Source organism: Melozone crissalis, unplaced genomic scaffold (genome assembly GCF_028551555.1).
Source record: "Melozone crissalis strain CALT ecotype California unplaced genomic scaffold, PUWL_Pcris_2 ptg000021l_1, whole genome shotgun sequence".
In the NCBI taxonomy this organism is placed as follows: Eukaryota; Metazoa; Chordata; class Aves; order Passeriformes; family Passerellidae; genus Melozone; species Melozone crissalis.
Window position 1 is genome coordinate 5,300,001 of NW_026535799.1, and position 14,393 is coordinate 5,314,393.

Genomic DNA, 14,393 nt, shown 5'->3' on the forward strand with positions numbered 1-14,393 from the left:
GGGATCCCAGGGTGCACAGATGTCCCAGCAGTGGGCTTTTCCCAGCACAGGCCAGGACAGCCTGGAGGAGAGGAAACCAAAAACCAACCTGTAGAAGACCCAAGAAGAGACCCTCAAAAACAGACTTTAAAACAGAGGAGTTCATCATCCTCAGGCAGGATGGGTGGGCTCCCCTTCAAACAAGCAATGTCAGTTTCCCACTGACACCAATCCTTTTCTACAGGATGGACAAACAAGGAGTAAATAAAAACCCACGGAATGTGACATAGATGAAGACTTCCAGGAGCCCAGTTACGAGGTGCCGATGTTCAGGGACAGCACACCATGACCAATATGATCCAGTGAAGCCAAATTTATTATCCCTAAAAAGACTAGCTTTATAATAAGTTTCTACTGCCCACGCGTCTCTAGCTAATACATGATTGGTTAATCCTAGCTGTTTACACATCTAAATTAAAATGCTGATTGGATCATCTAATTTTTTGTGCATCTTGCTGTGGTTGTCTGGCCCACCCATTGCTTTCTCTTTTTTCTCACTCTCCCAAGCTTGCTGACAAATTTGCTGAGTCCTGATGACTCTTCTTCTTGTATCTTTCTCAAGGATATACTGACCCCATTTCTGAATAAGTCCATTATCCATTGTTTGTGAACGTGTTCATTGTCCATTAGTACAAGCAGCCTGGATTGTGCATCGGCTGAATTTGGCCATTGCCTAGCAAGAACTCCTCAACCTACAAGAAATCCTCAACACCCCAGAGACTGACCCTGCCCCACAGCCCACCTCAGAAATGAACCACCCAGATTGGGTGGGGGGTCTGGTGAAGGAGATGTGTGAGATGGGCCAGATGCTGAAGGACTACACTTCCCCAGCTGGTGAGGAAACCTCCCCCTGCCTCAAAGAGGGAGAGTCTGATGGTGCAGCAGCGGAACCCACAGATGTTACAACTGTCCAGGTTCCAGCTGAACTGCAGAGGCAGTCACAGCCAGCAGCAGTTGCCCCTGTGGAAACGAGGAGGTCTAAGATGAAATCAGAGCACCCAGACAAGGATAAGAATGGAGGGCCCTCACAACTCACAGGGGAGCCAATGGTTGACATCATCACTGAGTCCCTGATGTACAAAAGTCTCTGTAATCTGTACACAGACATTGTACGACAGGGACGTGAGGCTTATACAACCTGGTTACTCTGGGTCTGGGATCTTATGGGTACAGGTGTCCAGCTGGATGGTGGTGAGGCAAGGAATTTGGGAGGCTTGACCCAGCACTCAGGTATCAATCAGATTTTTGTAAGGGAGCCAGGGCTTTTAATAAGTGCCAGAGAGAGGTTTGTTCACAGGGAGAGAATGCAGGAGCAGCACCATAGAATGTGCTGGAAGACTCTTGAGGATGGAATCCAACAGCTGAGAGAAGTGGCAGTATTGGAGGCACTCTTTGGGAGGGATGGACAGCATGATAATGACCCCAGCAAGGTCAGGTGCACAGGGCAAATGTTGTGGAGCCTGGCAAATTTGGGGCCATCCCAATACACCACCTTTATTGCAACAATTGATGCTGATACTGGCTGAGAGACAGTGGGTCATGGGGAGCTGTTCAAAGGGGAGACAGTGACAAGTCAGGGCAGACTTTGCTGAGCTCTGTCCAAGCCCTTTCCCCCAGCCCTGCCCCTGTTGCTCTGTGCCCCCTAGTTTTCCTTTTCTCAGAGCTCTTCCTTCAGCCCCGTGCCTGGAATTTTGCTGGAATCTGGCCCCATTGCTGTGATGAGCAGGGGCTCTGCCCATGGACACCAAGGGGTCAGCTCTGCTCTGAAGCAGTGGGGTCATGGAATGGGGACAGGGGCAAGTCCTGGGGTAGGATTCCATCAGCTCAAACAGCTTCTGAGGCTGAGGAGCTCAGCAGCATCTCCTGTCCCAGGACTAAGGGAGGGTGATGGCCAAAGGCAGTTTGAGAGGGTTTCCTGCTGCGCCCAGGGAGAGCAGAGACAGCTGTGCAAGGCAAGAGCAGTGGTTGGAACTCAGTGAAGGGCTAGGGGAGCTGCTCTGTCACTCCGTCTGTCCCCAGCTGCCCTTTTCTGTGATCCAGGGCAGTCCCTGTGTTCCCCTGGAAATCAGCCTGACACAACTGAGAGCAGAGGAACCCACAGCAGAGCAAACTGGTTTAGCCTTTCTCAGAGTCCCAGCCCCACTCTGGCTAAGGACACTCCTGTCCCCCAGTGTCCCCTGGAGGCAGCTGACAGCTTGGATGGCATCCTGAGGACACACCAAGGGTCCTGTCCATGGCACTGCTTGAGGTGAGTGGGCTCATTGCCAGGGTCCCAGGCTGCCCTGCCCAGAGCTCCCCGGGCACAGGGAGCTGGGACACCCCATTGCTGTGCTCAGCCTGCACAGGAGGAGCCCAAGGGCTGGGCCTGGCCCTACAGCTGGAGCTGCCAATGCAGAGAGCCCCTCAGCAATGCCAGCAGCACCTGGGCAAGGCAAGGAGAGAGAGAGAGCCGGGCCTGAGGAAAAGCCTTTCCCTGGCCAGGCCTGTCCAGCCCCTGCCAGGCAGCAGCAGGGCAGGACAGTGGCCCTCAGGCCCTGGTCAGCAGGGAATGGGCACATGGCCACAGAGATGCCCTTCATCTCTGGGGCTCCTCTGCCAGCCCAGGAGGGACTGAGGGCCCTGAGCCCCCGGGCTGAGGGCTGTGCTGGCTGCGAGGGGACACAAGAGCTGTGCTGCTCAGGGTAGTGTCTGCCCTGCAGGGCAGGCCCAGCAGGTGCCACATCTGCCCTGCAGCAGGGCTGCCCTCGGCACTGCCTCCCTCCCTCCCTGCCCACAGCTCTGCTGCTGGAGCTGTCCCACCCCGAGCTGCTTCTGTGGCCCCGGGCTCCTTCCCTGCCAGAGCTGCCAGAGCCCAGCCCAGCCCCTGGGCCAGCCCTGCCCTGCAGCTGCTCAGCCCTGCAGGGATTAAAGAACAGCTTCCCCAGCCTGGGCACCAGGGAAGGGTGATGCTGCATGGATCTGGAGGCTGGGCAGGTGTGGGCTCTTGCTGAGGTTCCCAGGAAAACTCAGTGTGATGGCTGAAGAGCCTCAGCCCCTGCTCTGCCCTGCACAGCTGAGTTTCCATTGCCACCAAGCTGAGCCAGGGAGAAGTGGGAGCACAGATTCAGGAAAGCAGAGACCCAAGCAGGAAACCCCTGCCCTGAATGACCCAATGAAAAGTCCCCTCAGGAATGAGCTGGGAATGAGCTGGAGCTCTGAGCAGCCCTGGCCCACACAGCACCCTCTTCACAGCAGCAGGACCTGCCCTGGCAGGAGTCACTCCGTGCACCCACAGCTCACCTGCAGCGTCCATGGGGAGCTGCCAGGCAGGCTGAGAGCCGCCCCTGGCAGGTGGCACATGCCCTGGGCTGGCCAGGAGCCCTGAGGGCTGCAGGAGCTGCTCTGCAGGACAGTCCTGGGCAGCCCTGGCTGCAGCCCCAGCTTTACCCCCTGCAGCCGTCCCTGGCAGCAGGAGCCGTCCTGCCCTGTCCCTCTGACGGTGCCCAGGGCAACCCCGCTCTGCAGCACATCCTCCCCCAAAGCAGAAAGGGCAGCAGAGCCATCCTTACAGTCACATCAGTCCTGCCATCTCCAGCTTTAGGAGATCCCTGCAGCCAGAAACTGACTGTGTCAAAAACTGGGAAGATTTCTCCATGAATGAGCTCAAAATTGTCCTTCCAGTTCCTTTAAGTCTCTCTCTGCTTCACTGCTCTCAGGTACCTGCAAGCAGTGCCCTCAGCCCTGCTGGACTGAGAGAAAAGCTGCTCATCAGGAGAAATGACTTTTTGTGTTCTTCTTGGTTTCCAAGAGCTCCTGTGGCAGAAGCCCAGCCCAGCTCAGCAGCACAGACACAGCACAAGGACTTTAATGACCCTCTCAGGGCTTTGCTGCTGTTTACATAAGACTCAGTCCCAGAGAGTGTTCAAAGAACTTCTCAGGAACTAAAAATTAAATTTAAACTCCAAAGTTTCTACAAGTTTTAATGGGTCCCACTGAGGGACACAACTGAGGAAGTTCTCCAGGCAGAGCAGAACACTGGAGGCAGTGATATCTGGTGGGGACAAGCAAGGGAAAGGTGTCTCTGGTGCTGAGCAAATCTGGATGTGTTTGAGGAATGCAAAGGGCCAAGGCCTGAGCCCCAGCCCCTGGCCAGGCAGATCCTGTCCCTCCCTCCTTGCTCAGGGCTCTTCCCGGGATGGGCACTAGCATGTGGGGATGTGCTATGGCAAGGGCAGGAACATGGGGCGGCCCCTGCCAGGCTGCTGAGCAGGGACAAGGAGGCAATGCGGCCCCAGGCCTGCAAGGGTCACTTGTCCCCTCCCGGCCCCAGGGCCAGCAGCCATGGCCAAAGTGCTGCCCAAGTTGGCTCTGGCAGGGCTGTCTTGCAGCTGCTGCCCATCCCTGTGCCCTGTGCAGCCCAGGCTGTCCCACGGAGTCCCTGCCCTGTGCCTCTGTCCCTGCAGGCTGTTGGCATCCCCTGGCTGCCCCACCTGGCTGGGCCCTTCCTTTGCTGACAGCTCTGCCTCCTGCCTCCCTCTGCCTGCCCACACAAAGCCTTTGGCTCATTATCAAAAGGGTTAATTAATTTTTACTGTGCCTGTGAGCTTTTAGCACAGGAACAAGGCATGCAGGGGCTGCCTTCCCAGCAGGAATGGTTGGAAGACAAGAAGACATCTGGCTCAAGAATGCAGTGATAGAAAAAAGGACTAAATCTGGGAACTCTGAGTGGGTTTTACGATATTGGATAAATTGTAATACACATTTGGTGACATTGGTAGAATTACATGTTCACATAATGTTAGGAGTTATCCCTTGCTAGACCTCAGGCCTGAATAAATGATGCCCTCTTAAACTGCAAATGTCGGAGATTAGGGATTGATCGGAAGATCTCGCAATGTTATGGGTAGACAGACTCCCTCCCCTTTACTGTTAAAGTTACTTAGCCCCCCATTTTGTTGGCCGTTAACCCCCGTTATTTATAGCCCCGTGTAACCGTTAATAAATGCCATTTGCCGTCCACCACATTGGTGTCTGCGAGTACGTGGCCTGAGCGGCAGGGGGATTGTCGCTGTGCCATTCCCGAATCAGGTCGTCACGCCTCAAGCGGAGGCAACAAAGTGGTGCCAAAACCTGGGACTTTGCCCGGGAGACAGGGATCGCCTGGTCGGGTGAACGACGGCCGCAGCCGCTGGCCCAGCTCAGTGGGGAGGATACTCCTGGACCAGCAAGAGGAATGGAGGCCCTCGCAAAGGTCATTTTTCAGGTTCATAGGCAGTGGGGTGTTGACTGCAAGCCAGGGAATTTTGCCCTCGTAGTATCGAGGCTACTGCGGATTGGGGTTATTGGGCAGCCAGTGGATATTCTCCACACAGAAATGTGGTATAGGTGTACCAAGGCCCTAGCCGAGGAGGCCATATCCTCAGGCTCGGGGCAGAATCTCAAATTATGGGGGAGAGTCATGTGGGCTCTACGGAAAACACGGCAGGAGCAAGAAACATGGAAAGTCGCGCAGGACTGTTTGCTGGTGGTGCCCTGGCTGGGTGCTGGGGCGGCTACGCAGACTGTGGGTGATTGCGATTTTGCTGAGTGCAGGGATTCGCAGCCGCGGGGATGCTCTTCGCGGCTCCCAAGCCCAGGCACGCCGGCTGATGGAAAAGAGCAGGCGCAGTCATTTTGGGACGGGCTGTTGGAGGAAGCACGAGGCACCGCCCTTAACTCGGAGGCACGAGGCACCGTCATTAACTCAGAGTCTGAGAGCCTGGGCGGAGCCTCCGCCTTCCGCGCCGCAGGGTGGCGAACCCCGGGGTGGAGGGACGCAGACATGGTCGGCAGGAACAGAGAAGGTTTGCAGGACACCACACATGCTGGCAGGAAAGAGGGGAGGGTTTTTCCCCAGTTCTCAGACGCGGCACGGACACCGCCAAGCGGCAACGGAGCCGGATCGGGATTGGGACAGCGCAGGTGTTGGTCACAGGCAGAGAGGACGTTCCCGAGACCGCACCTGCGCCGAGACAAGTGCAGGGGAGGCGTGGTCAGGGCGGAAGCGCCTGCACTCCCGTGACGGCACAAGCAGAGACGGGGAATGGTCGAGGTGCAGGGGGTGCCTGAGGTACCGGCCCTGCTCCGGTCCCGCGGCAGCAGGCACGCAGCCAACCCCAACAGCCAGCTTTCATGTGTTTCACTATCTCTTTGTGTGATCATCTACATGACATGTGTCTCCTCAGAATCTTGTCTTTTTGTTTCTTAACTACTCATATTTTTTAGGTTTCTTTTAAATCCAGATTGCCAGTTTTGTGGTTTTCTTCAGTTATTATTTCTTCAGTTATTATACAGTACCTCAGCCGAGAATTCAAGAGGTTTGCTGTGTTTGAAGAATTTCTGTCCTGACAGAAGTTTCGGAGGGATTCAATTCTTTAATGGTTTGATTGATCTTTAATCCTAAGGTTTCCTATTCATAATTGCTGTTTTTAACAGTCTTGTTTTAAAATATATTAAGTCATGTCCATCAATTAGAGTTTGAACTCTGGCCAAGTTCTAGCTCTACTTGAATGGAATGATTGACAATCAACCCAGATGTTTTCTGCATCAAAAAGTATTCAAGTTCTTTTGGCTTGGCAATTTGACCATGTATGATAGCTGAGCCTGATTTCAAAGGGAGTTTGGAGAAACATGAATCCGGACATGAGTTCTCCAGTTCTCTGTTGTTTCAAGGTTCATCAGATGTCGCAGACTCTGGGATGACAGTTCAGTGTTGTAGTGACTGATAATTGTATGATTTCAGATGTGTTATTAGTTGTGTGTATTATCTGATTGATTTCTAATTGTTGTTATCTTACATTTCCCTATGCAATATTGCATAGAGACTGAAACAGAACAGATCGATGTTTTATTTTCACATCAGGACCATTCTTCACCTCCAAGATTTTGAGATAATCCTCCAGTCCCTGCGGGGACGTGGATTTGTTTGTGTTTTAGCAGGTGCAAAAGTCCAGGTAGACCTCAGTAAATAATGTGAAACTTGATCAAGTGCATGAGAATGCTGACAAGAAGCATGGGCAAGAAAATGCTGACCATTCCACAAGCAAAAAAAAAAAAAAAAAAAAGAAGAAGCACAGAGATTCCAACCCTTGTGCTTCACCCACAGAAGATTGTAGACTTTACGTTGCTTCATAGATGAGAGCCACGCAGTGATACCTACTAGTGTCACTAGAACTTTGCCCAAAAGACAAGACTTTTTAATAATTAGTAAAGACAGAAGCAGCATCCTTAGACTTGTCATTTATCCTTCGATTGTTTCAGCAAATCAGAATGAAGAGCTGACAGACTTAGCCAAAGCTCTTCAACCACTACTGACTGTTCCAGAGAACACCCCAGTAGCCAAAGCTATCGCTTTGCCACCACATGCAGCAGAACAAGTCATGCTAGTGTTTGATCAGCAAGACTTTCCCTCTAGAGACCACGTCCATAGAATTCTCCAGTGTTCGTCATTCAGGAGAAAACTTCAGGCTCATAGAGACTGCTGCACAACCTCAAGAAGATCAATGAAGTCATTGAGGACATAGAACTGCTTCAACAAAGACTTCCTTCACTCTCAATGATTAGCCACTTGTGATCATTGATCTCAAAAACTGTTTCTTCAGCTTCCTCCTCCATCCAGATGATGCTCCTCCAGTTGCATTCTACGTCCCAAACATCAACAAAGAAAAGCCTCTACAAAAGTACCAACACAACAGGAGCTGCAAAAACTTGTGACCGTCCTGCAGAACAGACAAGAATTGAACCTCCTGTTCATGCAACAGAGAAGCCTGTGTGCTGCCTTGAAAGAACAATGTTGTTTTTACACAGACCATACCGAAGTCGTAAGAGACTCCATAGGCAAACTGAAAGAAAGACTAGCACAGAGAAAGACTGAGAGAAAAGCCCAGCAAAGACAGTTTGAGTCATAGTTTGACTAGTCCCCATAGCTGACCACCCTTGTTTCCTCCTTATTAGGCCCAGTTGCTATGATACTCCTCACATTGATTTTTAGACCTTGCATTTTAAACAAGTTAGTATTGTTTGTTAAAAACCAGTTAGAAAAAGTTAACATTTTATTTGTTGACCACCAACAGTTGCTTTGAAGTGCGTTAGTTGCAGACATGTTGTACTGTTTTTTACCAGTTGTCAGTTTTGCCATGTATCAGTTTGATAGCCTTTGTATTTTTATAACCTTTACACTTTCTGTGGTTTTAATTAATCATAAAGGGGGGGAGGCAAATCTAGGAGGTTAGGGACCAATCAGAAGATCTCGCGATGTTATGGGTAGACAGAACCCCTCCCCTTTACTGTTAAAGTTACTTAGCTCCCCATTTTGTTGACCGTTAACCGCCATTATATAACCCCGCGTAACATTAATAAACGCCATTTGCCATCTATCACATTGGTGTCTGTGTGGCCTGAGCAGCAGGGGGATTGTCACCATGCCATTCCTGAATCAGATCATCACGCCTCAAGCGGAGGCAACATGCAAATTAGTGTTAATGAGTCTTATTCTGATATTTTTGAGATTTGGTGTTGGCAAGGCCTCACAGAACCAAGGACTCAGCTGTGACACGGTGCAAACTCATGGAACAAAGGGTCCATGGTGACACAGCAGAACTCCATGGAACCAAAATCCATTCTGGCACATTGGAGCCACATTGAACCAATGTGATACTGCGGCTCCAAGGAGACCATTGTGACTCTGAGAAACCTCTTGGAAAAAAGGGTCCATTCTGACACAGCAAGGCCTGGTGGAACCATGCGTCCATTGTGACACTGCAGAACCTCACGGAACCAAGGTGACCGTATTCTACTATGGAACCTCCTGGAACAAAGGGGCCATGCTGACACTGCAGAACCAAGGAGAGTGCTGCTGGCAGTGTGAGAGCTCATGGAACCAGAAGTCCATTGTGACACAGCAAGGCCTCGTGGAACTAAGGGTCTGTTGTTAAACTGTGTGGCCTCATGGAACCATGAGCCATTGTGACACAGCGTGGCCACACGGAGCCAAGGGGCCACTGTGACACTGCGGATCCAAGGAGACCATTATGACTCAGGAGCTTCATGGAACCAAGAGTCCATTGTTCCACTGTGGGGCCCTGTGGGATCAAGGGGATGACAGTGACATTGTGGGGTCTCATGGAACAATGGAGACTGTTCTGACACTTTGGGACCCACTGGAACCAAGGGGCCATTATAGCATGGCAGGGCCTCATGGAATCAAGGGGACTCCAGTGAACACCATGGGTCTCCATGGGATGAAGGGTCCAACAGAACCAAGGAGGCCGGTGTGACACACCGGGGCATCATGGAACCAAAGGTCCATTGTGACACAGCAAGGCCTCATGAAATCATGGAGGCCATTTTTACACTTTGAGGCCTTGTGAAACCAAAGGGCCGTTGTGACACTCCAGAGCCTTGTGGAGCCAAGGGGACCACAGTGACACTGTGGGGCTCAGTGAAACCAATGGCCTGTGGTGACACTGCAAGGCCTTAGGGAATCACGGAGACCATTGTGACACCGAAGGCATCATTGAACCAAGGGGCCATTGTGACACTACAAGACCTCATGGAAGCAAGGAACCATTGTGACACTATGGAGTGTTGGCAGGCCAAGGGGCAGTTGTCACACTGTGTTGCACCATGGAACCAAGGAGTCCATTGTGATACTACAGGGCCCCATGGAACTAAGGATTCATGGAACAGTGTGGGACCCCATGGAACCAAAGGTCCATTGTGACATTGTGGGGCCTCATGGAATCCTGGAGGCCATGATGACACTTGGAGGCCTCACTGAATCAAGGGGCTTTGCAGGGCCTCATGGAACCAAGGACACCCTTCTGACACTGTGAGTCCCCGTGGAACCAAGGGTCCATTGTGACGCCATGGAACCAAGGAGACCCCAGTGACACTGCAAGGCCTCATGGAAACAAGGGACCATTGTGACACTGCAGGGCCCCATGGATCCAATGGAACGGGTAGCATCTCTGGTTGACTTGGCCTGACTGGTCGAACTGCCCTTGGTATGTTGAGGGTCTCTTCTCCTGTACCCCTGAGACACTGGGGCTCTAGACTTTCCTTCAGATAGAAAAGAACTATCCTTCTCATTCAACATCCATGGCCAAAATGGGATTTCCCCTTCAAAATTCTCAATATCCAGGGATTGCTCCCAGATAAATCTGCCATTACCAAAAAGTCTGTCTGACCTTTACTTCCTGAGAGCTGTCTCTCACTTGCCTTCTAACAGTGTAAGGCTCAGTGCTTTCCTTCCTATGAAAAGAGCCCTTCCTCCTGCACAGGCATCCCTGGCCAAAATGAGTACTTTTCCTCCAAAATTCCCTATATGCAAGGGTTTCACTCAGACAAAAGCTGCCAGGACAGACTGCTCTAGCTGGCCTTGGCCTCTGGTGGTCACCTCTGTTCTGCCCTGAAACACTGTGGCCCTTTCCTTCCCATGGAAAAGAACCATCCTTCTTCAGGTGCCCATGGCCAAAATTGGGATTCCACCTCCAAAAGTCCTATATCCAAAGATTGCTCCTACACAAAAGGTGCCATTACAGACCGGTCTGTCTGGCCTTGGCCTCCTTAGGGCCAGCTCTCATCTGCCTTCCAAACACAGGGGCTCCATGCTTTCCTTCCTATGGAAAAGAACTGGCCTTCTCCTCCAGGCAAAAAGGGCTGAAATTGGGATTCAACATTCAAAGCTTCAAATATCCAAGGATTGCTCCAGGAAAAACTTGCCAGGACAAAAAGACAGGCCTGGCCTTGGCCTCTGGTGACTGCAGTTCATCAGCCCCTCAAACACAGGGGCTCTGTGCTTTCCTTTCTGCGGAGATATTGGTGACACCGTGGGGCCTCATGGAACCAACAACATCTTTGTGGCTCTGTTGGGCCGTATGGTCCCACAGGGCCAGTGTGAAGCAGCAGGGCTTTGTGGAACCAAGAGGCCATTGCTGCATTTCAGGGCCTCGTGGAACCAAAGGGCCGCTGTGATCCTGAGAGGCACCGTGGATCTATGGAGATCATTGTGGCATTGCAAGGCCCCATGGAATCATGGAGACCATTGTGACACTGCGGGGCCCCATGGAAGCACGGAGCCATTGTGACACTTGAGAAGCAAGGAGAATATTGGGACACTGCAGATCACTGTGAAACCAAGAGAACATGGAACAGATCTTGCTGGCTTGGCCAGCCAGGTGACAGGTCCAGCTGATCTTGGAATGTTGAGGGCTGCCTCTTATCAGCCCCTGGAGAACTGGGGCTCCATGCTTTCCTTCCTATGAAAAAGAACCGTCCGTCATTCCAGGTGCCCACAGCTAACATTGACACTCCCTCTGAAAAATTCCCTATATGCAAGGGTTCTCCCAGACAAAACCTGCCAGGACAGAGAGCTCTGGCTGGCCTTGGCCTCTGGTGGTCACCTCTCATCTCATGGAAGCCCTGAGGAAAGTATTTGAACAGGTTTGACTGTTGGAACATCAATGAGTCTCTGTTCCTCTGAAAAACTCAGATGCTCTTCTAATCATATGTGGGGTTTTTTTCTCATTGTGTATTATACATGAAATATTATTTTCAGCTAAAATAATATTACTCTTACCACTTGTGGGATCTCAGCACAGCAGTCCTGATGTGCAGAGTCACCGAGACAACCCTTGGGGGGCTCGGAGGTCCTGGAATGTTGCCAGAAGTGTCTGGTGGCTGGAATTTGATCCTGCACAGGAGACAACACCTGTATGAGGATGGGAGGATCACACGGGGATACATGGTGAAGGGATAGATTAATTATGGTGTGAAACACAGGTTTTAGAATTTTGGTACAGGGGGGTTCTAGAGAAACAAGATGGAGGAATTAGGGCGTGTCCTGTCCTTCTTCTTCTTCTTCTTCTAGTCGTCCATCTTCTGTGGTGGTGGTGGCACTTTGGGATTGGTTCTTACTAAAAGTGCACTTGTCAATAAGGGTGAAAGGTATTGGGGAAAATAGGTAAATATCTTATATGTAGTTTTGGGTATAAAGATAAGTGACCGCCCTGAGGGCTCTCAGTGTGCTTATGGCTGACGTGCTGTGCGGACCTCGGTCAGGCCGAGAGATAATATTGTAGATAAAAACTAATAGACACTGAAGACTGAGAAAAAACCTGAAGACTCTTTTCGTCCTTTGGAGCACGGGCTGTCCCAAGGCCATCCCAAGCCTTTCCAGGCCATCAAAAACAGCCGAGGACAGGACAACTGGCGTCTGCTTGGTGGGCTATTCCCACCAAGGGGGGGGGTATCAGCCCTGAAGAGCCGAGACTGAAGAGCCGAGAGGGCAGCTCTGGACTTGGACCGATACCCAGGAGAGCACTGATAACTCCTGGGGAGACAAACCAGAAGAAAAAAAACGGCCGAGAGAGTCTGAAAAAGACAGCAGTCACTGAGAATTACACCTCTCAGCTTCTGCCGAAGAAAGTTCATAGCAGAGCAGCCCAGATCGGAACCAGAAAGGCGCCTCTGGACCCACCTCTTGTGACCTGCTGGACGGAGATCGGGAGTCTTCGGACTGCTCTGACAACAGAGATTCGGTGAGAAGGTCAAAAATAAGAACATGGGGGGCACACTCTCCCAGGAACAGCTGGGAATTTTGTCCGCCTTACAAGGCGTGGCTCAGTCATACACGGTCAGAATCTCGAAGAAGGAGCTGAAACAGCTTTTATTGTGGGTGAGACTTAATTACCCATTTTCAGAGACGCGTCTGTTATTCGAAGTAGGGTTTTGGCAAGAAATTAATAGGCTCTTATATCTCTTAGCCACGAAAAAAGACGAGACAGCCTTAAAATTGCTGTCTCCGGCAAGAATAATGTTAGAAGGCATTTCTGTGCAGTCAAAGCGACTGGAAAGGCAACAAGATGTTGCGGGTCCCTCAGGAGCAAGGGGAGGAGAGCAAGGCTCTAGGCGGAGATTGGCTCTGGTCCCAGCTAGCCAGGGGGAAATAGCTCTCGAGGAACGGGAGCAGTGAATAATGCCATTGCCTCCAATTCCAAGACCCAGAAACCCCAAGAAATCCCTAAAACGTCCTGAAACCCCAGAGAGCACAGGGGCTTCAGGCTCCGACTCAGAAGCGGAGGGATCGGAAAGGGGGGTCTGATGGGGAGAAAAGGGGTCGGGGGAAGTGCTTTCTCACGGCAGGCATGGCGGCGCGGCGGCGGCAGAGCAGGGTGGCACGGCTGCGGCGGTGCAGACTGAGGTGGGGGGCACGAGTAAGGAGGTAATGGGAGACACGGGTTCTGGTGCGGCTTTCATGAGCGCAATGCCAGGTACGGCAGCCGATCCAGCCGGCAGGGTGCCAAAAATGCGCGTGAAGGGCAAGGCTTGTGGAAACCCTGGGGGGGGGGTCACAAACCAGTGCAGGAAGGTCAGATACAGGCAACGAGTTGGGGGAAGCTGCACAGCCCCAGAAGGCTGCCGTAGAGAGACGGAGGAGACACGCGGTTGTGATGTCAGACCTGGAAGTAGGGACGCGGAGGTCAGCTCGAATCGCGGAGCGGGCCCAGGTGCCGGCGGGGGGGCGGGCTGCACGCACCGGTGGGAGGAGTGGATACAGCGTCAGAGGAGGAGGAGAGAGAGTCAGGGACAGACCAAAGGGAAGAGATTTCAGAGGCGGAACGGGAGGGAGAGAGTGACGTCAGCTCCGGGGAGATGGGGAGCGGCTCCGAAAGCAAGCATGCGCGGAGAGCCGAGCGTGGGCGTAGGCGTGTCCGGTCCCCTGTGACGTCTCGGGCGAGGAGGGGCCGTGCTCGGGGTTCCACATCCCGAGGCTCCACCCCTTCTCCAGTCCCGGTGCCTCCAATCCAAACCCTTGGACTCCAAGCGTCTTCCCTTCAAGGGAGATGTTCACGTGTCTGAGCCATATTGTCAGCTGAATCAAAAGCCAGGCGGCCCCAGTCTCAAGCAAGTTTGCAATCACGGCAGTCGGCCAGAAGAGGGGCAGTCGAGTTCATGCCGTCATCCGAGCCATGGAGTCCGGTGACAGCGCCACCTCGTGGGGGGATGACAGAAGTGTGTGATATGCCGGATCTGTTCGGTGGAGCCACAGCGCCATCTCGTGGCGAGACTGCAACAATGCAGCGATTTTTTCCAACACTATATAAAAAGAAGAATACTTCTAAGACAATGATAACACAACAAATGGATTATCCTTCAACTTTGGGATTTCGCAAAGACAATGAAAGTTCAGATGAAGCACAGCAACAAGCAGAAGACTTCATACGGATCACAGCATCAGAAGGTGTTCCGGCATGGATGCTGTCAGCAGCGGAGGCAGCAAAAAGCTTCTCGCATTCACTTGATACAGCAAAAAAGAAATATCAACAGGATCCTCA